This window comes from Palaemon carinicauda, chromosome 9, assembly GCF_036898095.1.
Source record: "Palaemon carinicauda isolate YSFRI2023 chromosome 9, ASM3689809v2, whole genome shotgun sequence".
Classification (NCBI taxonomy): Eukaryota; Metazoa; Arthropoda; class Malacostraca; order Decapoda; family Palaemonidae; genus Palaemon; species Palaemon carinicauda.
In genome coordinates, this window is record NC_090733.1 from 143,378,407 (window position 1) to 143,389,793 (window position 11,387).

The 11,387-nt window shown below is 33.3% G+C and overlaps 1 protein-coding gene across 2 annotated transcripts in view; it reads right to left on the reverse strand.

Annotated features, from left to right (window-relative positions):
- Fbxo42 (F-box protein 42) overlaps nt 1-11,387 on the reverse strand; it is a 193,178-nt gene that overhangs the window by 34,094 nt on the left and 147,697 nt on the right. The gene's annotated exons all lie outside the window — the stretch shown is intronic.

An 11,387-nucleotide genomic window follows, 5' to 3' on the forward strand; every position in this document is an offset into this window, starting at 1 on the left:
TTCTTACTAACACTTCTAAAATCCATACCCATTTACCCTCCTAATGTTGTCTGCCTTTACTTTTATCTAACACCTATCCAACAATTGCCAGTTTTTTTCTTACTAACACTTCTAAAATCCATACCCATTTACCCTCCTAATGTTGTCTGCCTTTACTTTTATCTAACACCTATCCAACAATTGCCAGTTTTTTTCTTACTAACACTTCTAAAATCCATACCCATTTACCCTCCTAATGTTGTCTGCCTTTACTTTTATCTAACACCTACCCAGCAATTGCCAGGTTTCCCCTTATTAGCACTTCTAAAATACATACCCATTTACCCTCCTAATGTTGTCTGCCTTTACTTTTATCTAACACCTATCCAACAATTGCCAGTTTTTTTCTTACTAACACTTCTAAAATCCATACCCATTTACCCTCCTAATGTTGTCTGCCTTTACTTTTATCTAACACCTATCCAACAATTGCCAGTTTTTTTCTTACTAACACTTCTAAAATCCATACCCATTTACCATGTTGTCTGCCTTTACTTTTATCTAACACCTATCCAACAATTGCCAGTTTTTTTCTTACTAACACTTCTAAAATCCATACCCATTTACCCTCCTAATGTTGTCTGCCTTTACTTTTATCTAACACCTATCCAACAATTGCCAGTTTTTTTCTTACTAACACTTCTAAAATCCATACCCATTTACCCTCCTAATGTTGTCTGCCTTTACTTTTATCTAACACCTACCCAGCAATTGCCAGGTTTCCCCTTATTAGCACTTCTAAAATATATACCCATTTACCCTCCTAATGTCTTCCTTTACTAAGTGACCAAACTTCTTATAACTATACTTAAACCTACACCAACCTTTACAAGATGTTTATGAATCTCCACCTTTCCCATTTTTTCAGCTTTCCTTACAACACAAATATTATGAACAGAATAAGTATTTTTCTTTCACATACATAAATTATCCACTCTTGATTTCCATAAAGGATAGTTAGCTCAACAACCGCTCATATAATTTCACATTGGCTTCCATGTAAAATAGTAGTTTCTTCTAGATCTTTTACACAATTCTTGCTATCTTGATTCACCCATTCTGCGGCTCATAACCTCTGTTATCCTACCAGAATGTACTATAATTTCTCACAAATACTAATAAAAATCTACCGTCCACATTTTTTCTACCATTCATATGAACAGCCACTGTTCCATGCTCCTAGTTTCTAAATACCCATTAATCTCCCTCTTGCTCATATTTACTCATATTTACTCTTACCTTTCAGACCTTGGAGAACTTTCAATGGCTTTTACCGGTTTATTTAACTTCTCATTACCACATCCAATTAGTACAGTAAGAACTTCAAAAGTAAACCATTCCACAATCCATTCACGACTCGCTTTCGTCTCTCACAGTCGTTTACCTGCATCTGTAGTCCTTTTCCACTTTTTCTACTATTCTATCCATAAACATATTGAATAGTAAGGGAAAGACATGACTCACCCTCCTTTCAAACACACTTTTATACCAAACACACTTAGCATTACCCCACCTTCCATTACAATCGATTCTATCTGTTCTTAGTAAATTTATGCTTCATACGGTTTTCCACTTACAAACTTTTCACATATACTTTATAGCAAGCTGCCAACCTATTTGGAAAACCAGAATGCTACAAGTTCAAGGACCCCAATAAGGAAAGCAGTCAAATATAGAAAAAAGAAATTGGGAAGTATAGAATAAACTTTGAACGAAAAATAATCAAGAAAAAAATAGAAATACATATAACAAAGAAAAATAACTAACACATTACCTATGGAAACATAAAGAACTACTCATGTGAACTTCCCCTACAAAAATAAAATTTGCACCAAGTTTGAACTGAAGCTCTACTCATATAACTACGTGATTAAAAAAAAATATTCTTCAAATTGGTTATAACAAGAATAAAACTTTAAGAATGCTTTGTGGTATTGAAACCAACATATAAAAACAAAACTGTTAAGATTAACTACATATCTTCCTTTTTTTGTCACTGCCCCCTGTCAGGAATGTGTCAGCTGCAAACATTAACTATTTGACAATCCAATGTCAAATCAATTTCTTTTCCAATAACTTTGTACTTTCGCACATCATCCTTCCCTTGATTTCTCGTATTGCCGAATTCATAAGATGTTCGATAGCTACGGAGACAACACAGCTTCATCTCAGACTCCCCTTTTACGCTAAATGAGCCACTCATCAGCCTACAGACTTAACAAACGCTTCACTTCCATTATCAAAACTTTTAAGTGCCCTAAAAAGCCTATCATATATAACATAAATTCTTAACATCATCCACATTACCTGAGTCTAGAGGACCTCCACGGTCGTTTTATGATGTTCATTCGGGAGCATTTAACATTTCACAATGCGTATTGATCGCTTACTGTCATATCATCACTGTCGAAGCACTCCCTGAATAAGAAAGTCTTCAGTTTCCTCTTGAAAACCTTAATATCTTCAATTATTCACAATCTTTTTATAGCTGTTTATATTTACTTTCAAACTTCTTAAATATTTGTTTCATAATAAACACTTGATCTATGTACCCTCTTCCTCTTCTTACCCAACATGCTCCTCCCATACCAGTCCCTCTGTCTCTGGACTTAATTTCTTGATAAAAATCCTTTGACTGTTATAATAAATAGCCCCATTGAATCTAACGGTCGCCTTTAACATCTTAATAACCGAATAACGGTGTAATTAATCTATTTTATTCCTTTGGTATCTTTCCCTCCTCCAAGAATACCTTAATAACCCTGGTCAGTCACTCAACCACGCGATCATAATTGCAATTAAACAGCTCATTCCTCCATTAAACATTTTCACTTCATTTCAACAGTTATTTCAAGAATCTTTATTATTCATTAAAATTTAAAAGTATGGCATTCTCTCTCTCTCTCTCTCTCTCTCTCTCTCTCTCTCTCTCTCTCTCTCTCTCTCTCTCTCTCTCTCTCTCTCTCTCTCTCCTATCATTTCTCTTTTATGTCTGCAAAGGCTTATATATATATTTTTTTTGCCACGGCACGTCACATAATCTCTCTTTTTTTCCCACTCACTAAAGCTTTTATTTCCACATCCCAACACTTGATATTTTTTTCCTAAACCTGAACCAGAAGAGAAGGTTCTCAGGAAAAGAAAGATGGCAATCAATTGCCCCAAACGTTCTTTTATTACTGATTATACACACACACGCATATATATATATATATATATATATATATATATATATATATATATATATATATATATATATATATATATACTACCTTAAGATTATAAATATGAAAAACAATTTCCTCTCTCTCTCTCTCTCTCTCTCTCTCTCTCTCTCTCTCTCTCTCTCTCTCTCTCTCTCTCTCTCTCTCTCTCCAAAAGTGATCATATCACGTTGTCTCTATTTTACCTTAATGTTGTACACATTCAAGACGAAACACTATAAACACCGAAAATTACGTTTTCTGAACCCAATTAAGAGGTTATAAAAATTAGAATGATAAGAAAAATTAATGTATTTTGCAAAACGCGAGACGGATGTATACGAAATCCGTAAGAATGTAGAATTATACCATAGAGGAATATTAGTATTTGAGCTTTAAATTATACCTGTATATTCATATATCTGAAAAAATCAGGAATAGTTAATTTGTTGTCAAAACGTACTACTGTATCTTTCTTCCGAAAACAAAAATGATCTTAAACCGAAAGTTAGAAAATATAAACAAACGTGGTTAGAAAAGTACATAAAATAAGTTATATGAAAATAGAAGATGGAAATATGAAAGGAAAAGCCAATTGTAAACACTTAAAAAGTGCCTCGTAATATATAAGAATGATCAAAATACGGATAAAATAATGATATTATTATTATCATTATTATTATTACTAGCCAAGCTACAACCCTAGTTGGAAAAGCAAGATGCTATAAGCCTAAGGGCTCCAATGGGGAAAAATAGCTCAGTGAGGAAAGGAAATAAGGAAATAAATAAATGATGAGAACAAATCCAAAATAAATAATTCCAAAAACAGTAACAACGTCATAACAGATATGTCCTATAAAAACTATTAACAACGCCAAAAACAGATATGTCATATATAAACTATAAAAAGACTCAGGTGTTTAAAGTCTATGTCAGCTATGTTGTGGGAAAGGCTAATAAGGTTTGACTTTAACTAGTCTTTGACCATTTTGTCGATGGCTGTCGAATAAATTTGAGGAAACAAACAGTCAGATAAAAAATGACAAGGAAACCAATATGATTTCGTGTGATGTTCAAAATAAGAAAGTACTGAAAAGTAGAAAACTAAAAGGTGTGCTACGGTATCTTTTGTAGAAAGTGGGAAAGTAGCCAAACTACTTACTTATCTATACTAAAAGGCAATGTTGGGAATGGAGAAAGCTACAAAGCCAATGGGCAAAACATGTTAAGAAGTTCAACACGGAAAAGAAACTGAAAAGTGAATACTAACACATTTAAAATTAAATAACAAATTAGGATGAATTTGCTATACATTAAGTGCGAAATGAGACTTCTATCAATCTGCAAATCCATAAGAAATATTTGCGCTAGGTTTGAACGCTTAAAGTTCCACCGATTCAACAACACTTAAGATTAGGAAGACACTTCCACAATTTGATCAAAACCGGAATAAAACTCATAAAATACTTTGTAATATTGAGACTCACGATCGATTGATTTGAATTTTTCGGGCATCCTGACATCTAAAATCATTGACGCCGAAATAATTTATCATAAATAAAGAATAAAAGACTATTCAATTAAAAACCATAAATGCAAAGATGTCATTATAAAAGTTAAATCTCTTTCAGAAGACCTGCTCATGAAATAATTTTAAAAATACGGCTAGAAAATACGACACATCATGTCCAAGAATCTTGGCAAGGATGAATCTGCCATCCTGACATCAAGCCTCGAACAGATATATATTTGTTTCTGTGCTGTAAGTGAGGCATTCCGTCAACAAATGCCTCACTGTCAATGGTACCAAACATTCGTCGTCATATGGCTGGCATTGGCCAGTTAGCAGAAATTCGTGTTAACCGCGTGTGACCAATGTGATGACAACGAGTAGTCTCCAACTTTTGGGGCATTATCTTATACTTCCAAGGGGATATAACATACGTTAATTCTCTCATTTTATTTTCAAGGAAAGAAATGATAAGGTTATTAGAATTAAAGGCATATTTAGTACGATGTGGTGGATGGTATCGTCTTGAAAGATCTGAATGCAAAGGAAGGTCAAAATTATGTAAAAATCTTATGCAATTTGCACAATGAACTAATTAGATGACGGTACCAGAGATTAATATCCAGACCAGGGACAAGAAGTGTAACAAACAATAAGTTTTGTTCAACAATCTAAGAGGAGTCAGCTGATGATCATGCAGTACAAAATTCAAAACTGAATAAATATGAGGATTAAAAAAAAAAATCTTTCATATAAACAGGCTTCTATCTTTTTACAATCGATAAACAGTTTATTTTATGTCATTTTAGGGAAGACTAACCGTATACGTTTCTTAAAAGTGAATTTAAAATAAACTAAAAAAACAGAAGTTTCCTGGAGTTGCATATAGGTAAAACAAAAAAATAGCAATTGTTAGATTTTGGAAGAGAGGTGGGGAAGGTGACAGCCATGTTTTAGTCCTAATTACAATCATACTTTGTATTTTATTAGAGTTTAATGGTATCCTTAATAATCTGCACTTGCACTAATAATAGCTACATCTCCCTTTAGAGATTTAGAAACGGAAGGACCACAATAAAAGAGGAAATATTAAGACGAATCAAATCTGCATAGCTGTTGTAACTTCTAGGAGAAGGATACTCCAATATCAAACCATTGTTCTCTAGTCTTGGGTAGTGTCATAGCCTAGGTATCAAGGTCTTCCACTGTCTTGGTTTAGAGTTCTTTTGCTTGAGGGTACACTCGGGCCCGCTATTCTATATAATTTCTCCTCCCCTTGTTATAATAAATTCTTTATAGTTTATATAGGAAATATTTATTTCAATGTTGTTACTGCTCTTAAAATATTCTATATTTACTTGTTTCCTTTCCTCACTGAGCTATTTTCCCTGTTGGAGTTCCTGGGCTTATAGCATCCTGCTTTTCCAACTAGATTTGTAGCTTGGCAAGTAATAATAATAATAATAATAATAATAATAATAATAATAATAATAATAATAATAATAATAATATTAACTTTGAAGAAAATCAAGATTATAACGACTAAAGGAACAATGGGTTGGAAATACTCGGATCTAAGAAAACTTTAAAGAAAAAATCAACACAAAAGAAAGTATACTTTTTGTCATTAACATACATATTTCTTGACTATTTTCTTCTTTCCTGTTAATAATTTTCATCTACATATGGTAGTTTTATTAGCAATAATAATAATAATAATAATAATAATAATAATAATAATAATAATAATAATAATAATACTAATAATAATACTAATAATAATAATAGTAATATCGATAATGATAATAGTGATAATACTAATACAAATAATAATAACAATAACAATAATAATAATAATAAAATTATAATAACAACAATAATAATAATAATAATAAAAATAATAATAATAATAATAATAACAATCATTATAATAATGATAATAATAATAATAATAATAATGATAATAATAATGATAATTATATCAATAACAACAACAACAACAATAATAATAATAATAATAATAATAATAATAATAATAATAATAATAATAATAATAATCTAATAATCTTGTATAGTTCATCTAATAATCTTGTATCTTTTTATAGTGCATATTCCCAGCCGGGCAATGCAGCTCAAAAAGACAAGTTCCAGTAATAAAAAGGTGTTTTAAGAAAGGTATGTGGTAACATAAGCAGAATAAATAAAAACTTGAAATAAAGGAGAGAGAGAGAGAGAGAGAGAGAGAGAGAGAGAGAGAGAGAGAGAGAGAGAGAGAGAGAGAGAGAGAGAGAGAGAGAGAGTTCAATATTCTAGCATATCATCTAGGCCATCGTTAAAATCTGAAGTATGTTAGAAAATTGGCGAGCTAGATATCTATACTCATTTTTTTTAATGAGGCGCATTTGCACTGAATCGCAGCGGTGGCCTTTTAGCTCGGAAAAGTTTTCTGCTACCTGATTGGTTAGAATTATCTACTTCAACCAATCAGCGAGCAGGAAACTTTTCCGAGCTAAAAGGGCACCCCTGCGAGTCGGTGCAAATCTGCCTCGCTAAAAGAATTGACTATAGTGCCTGAGAAAACGATGCCATATCAAACTGCCAATTGAGGTCATCTCTCATGTCAGGTAGAAAACGTTTTGGGTCATAGAGCAAGTGACCCTTGTGATATCCGGCCAAACTACTCTATTTGCTACTTAATTAACAGGTGGTAATGTCATCTTGTGACCCCACCTTAAAGCTGCCGAAATTGCAACACGCAATCCTCTGTGCACAGGGCGATTGAAAGGACAGTTGATCGGAACTACTACTACTACTACTACTACAGAGAGAGAGAGAGAGAGAGAGAGAGAGAGAGAGAGAGAGAGAGAGAGAGAGAGAGAGAGAGAGAGAGAGACTGTCTAGTATGGATGTTTTTGAATGGCAAGTTTTCATTTTTTTTTTTTTTTTTTTTTTGATACTTTATTAGCGGTGTACCAACATAACTTGGCATTACACAAGAGCGCAGAAACATATCTTTGGCGCGACATAAGAAACAGAAAAAAATATATTGATTTATTGCGATTTCTCTGTCATCTACAAAGCATTTACTATGCTGTAAGTTTCCATAAACAAAACTTTATTAAGTGACATGATATTTATCATGTAGGGTTAGGTATTGTTCCCGTGGGCGCGCGCGCGCACGCACGCACGCGCACACACACATACATATATATATGTATATATATATATATGTGCATATATGCATATACATATATAACAGATATATATGTATATATATACATATATATAAAATATTATATATATATATATATATATATATATATATATATATATATACAGATAAAACATATATATACTATGTATATATATATATATATATATATATATATATATATATATATATATATATATATATATATATATATATATATATATATATATATATATATATATATATATATATATATATATATATATATATATATACATGCAATGGAAGGATTGAAAGTAAAACCATAAACTGGTCGGATGAGAATTACATTAGACTCAGACCGGCATAGATTACCACAGGCATTGGTCTTTCGAAATTGAATATGACATAATCACTCCCAATGGAAAAAAAATCTAACCATTCATTCTCCCACCAGCGGTGAACTTCAACCCATAATTGGGTTAAAGTTACAACGAGAGGATTTGAATTAACACAGAATGAATTTGATGACTCTCAAATCCAGTCACTTATCGCACCAACTTACTTGGATTTTATGCATAGTACGAGAATGAGGAAAGTATATTTCTAGTGAAATGAAACGCAGTAATAAAGCTTTATTGGGTATCATGCAGTAGACACTAAGGGTAAGGCCTTCCACAGGAATACCTGTTGGAATGATATGGTGGTACAGATTCCGAGGTACCCAAAGCCAACTACTTATCTAAAAGCAAAAACTGAAATAAGAACCAACTGTTAACTTATTAGGAATAAATATGATCTAGAAAGTAACACATCGTAAAGCATTTTTATCATAATTATCACAACTATAGGACAACCTTGTTATTACATTTTTGCTGAAAAAATGATCTTCGTAATCATGTAGTTGAATCAGGAGAACTTCAAAAGTTCAAAGTTAGAGCAAATGTGTTATGTTGAACAACTGACACAAGTCTTTTTGTAGTTTATATATGACATATCTGTTTTGACGTTGTTACTGTATTTAGCATGATTTATTGTTGATTTGTCATCATTTACTTATTTCCTTATTTCCTTTCCTCACTAGGCTATTTTTCCCCATTGGAGCCCTTGGGCTCATAGCATCTTGCTTTTCCAACTAGGGTTGTAGCTTGGCTAATAATAATAATAATAATAATAATAATAATAATAAACGGAAAGGGAAATTAGAACACTGAATCACTATCATCAGGGGAATGCAGACCTGCTCATGACACGTATGATAAACATAATATACTGGTAATGCAAAAAGACAATGATCTATTTCAACGTTTGAACAACGTTTTGTAGCTATTAAAAACTAAACAACAGGTTAAAACGTTCCCAAATTCTGACCAGCGTTTACAGTATTTACAGCAGAGTAGTGACTTCTGTGTTCCACGAACTTGCGAGAGGGGAATCGATATACAGTCAAGTATTTCTCGTATAAAAAAAAATTACGGGAACAGAAAAGGGGAGAGAGAAGTGACATTACACACAGCACGGGGGAGCAATGATTTGGAAGCATAGTTTGTTGATTATTAACGCTGAAGAATGATATGAAAAACAACGGAAAAACTACAATTGGGGGATATTTGACTGACAAGGAATACAATTCCGTATGATAGTGAATCTACGATAGCCAAAGGAAATAAAGAGCTGGAGAATCTGAAAGAAATGTAAATAATATAAATTTGAACGCTTGAAATTATTCTATTTGAGAATAAATCTTTCGATAAACATATCTAGTATCACGTTAGCCTCTTTAAAAATATGGTAATATCCTTGACTGGTGATCGCCAGACTAGGGTTCGAGTCCCGCTCAAACTCGCTAGTGCCTTTGGTCGCTGCAATCTCACAATCCTTGTGAGCTAAGGAGGGGGGGGGGTGCCTATATGTCTATCTGCTGAGTTATCAGCAGCTATTGCTTGTCCCTCCTTGTTCCTTTGTCCTAGCTTGGGTGGAGAGGTGACTCGGGCGCTGCTCTTATGTATTATATGGTCATTCTCAGTCTAGGACATTGTCCTACTCGATAGGGTAATAATCTCTCTCTCTCTCTCTCTCTCTCTCTCTCTCTCTCTCTCTCTCTCTCTCTCTCTCTCATTGTAACACGGAGTGGCTCCAAAAGAGAACAACATAACGGTTACTGTTACACATTCATATCTTAATGAATTAATCTCCTACAAAAGATATTTTGGGAACAGATTTTGAATCAACTTGAATAACATACAGTATTTAAACTGTATTCCACATCAAACAACAACAAGAACATATTTAAAGGTTTGAAAGTTTAAAGACCGCTCATGAATGGCAGAGGCAAGGGACAGTGACATTGCCCTTTCTAGCAAGACAATGCCATAGAGACTGACCATATTACATATGATCAGCGCCCAAGCCCCATCTCTACCCAAGATAGGGCCAAGGAGGACCAGGCAACTGCTGATGACTCAGCAGATAGACCTATAAGCTACCCCAAACCTCCCATCCTTAGCTCACAAGGATTGTGGGGTTGCAGTGACCAAAGGAACTAACGAGTTTGAGCGGGACTCGAACCCCAGTAAAATAAACATTGCGAAAATGCATGAGCTCTTAATGGCAGAATGAGTGATGGCTTTTGAGGCTTTATCCAAGATTTATGGATATTAATTTAATACCCACAAAATAAAAAAAAAAAAATAAAATCACACTAAGTTCATGTAACATCAGAAAATTTGAATTCAAATTGCTATTCCAAAAATGAATAAAAAAGATAAAATTGTTTATAGACTTAATTATACGATCCAAATTGCATTATGGGTGTTGATTATTAAAATGATTAAAAAAAAAATGCAAAAAAAAAGATGATAGGGGCAATCTACAAAGAGCAGATAGGAACATAACACATTAAAGTTGTCCCACTGAGTAGAGTTGTTTTTGGTGTGTGTAGCGATATGCAAACAACACGATTAACCTTTAGTACAATGACGAATGGATGAGAGAGAGAGAGAGAGAGAGAGAGAGAGAGAGAGAGAGAGAGAGAGAGAGAGAATGATGATGCCTGAAACGAACAGCTAACTCCATTGACACCTGAAAGAAATTAATAATGCTATGCAGACATCCTTTGTTTTATTCTATTTTTGTTTTTATTTTATTTTCATTTTAATAATTCATTACCTCTTATATCGTTTATTTATTTCCCTATCTCCTTTCCTTACTGGGCTACTTTTCCCTGTTGGGGCGCCAGGGTTTATAGCATCTTGCTTTTCCAATTAGGGTTGTAGCTTAATAATAATAATAATAATAATAATCATGCAAGTTCAATACGTCACTCTTAAATACCCTGGCTCGCGCTCTGCCGGACTGGGGTTCGAGTCAAGGTAAATCTTGTTAGTTCCTTGCAGTGTCTGCAACCTCACCATCTTTTTGTGAGCTATGGATTGCGTGTTTAGGG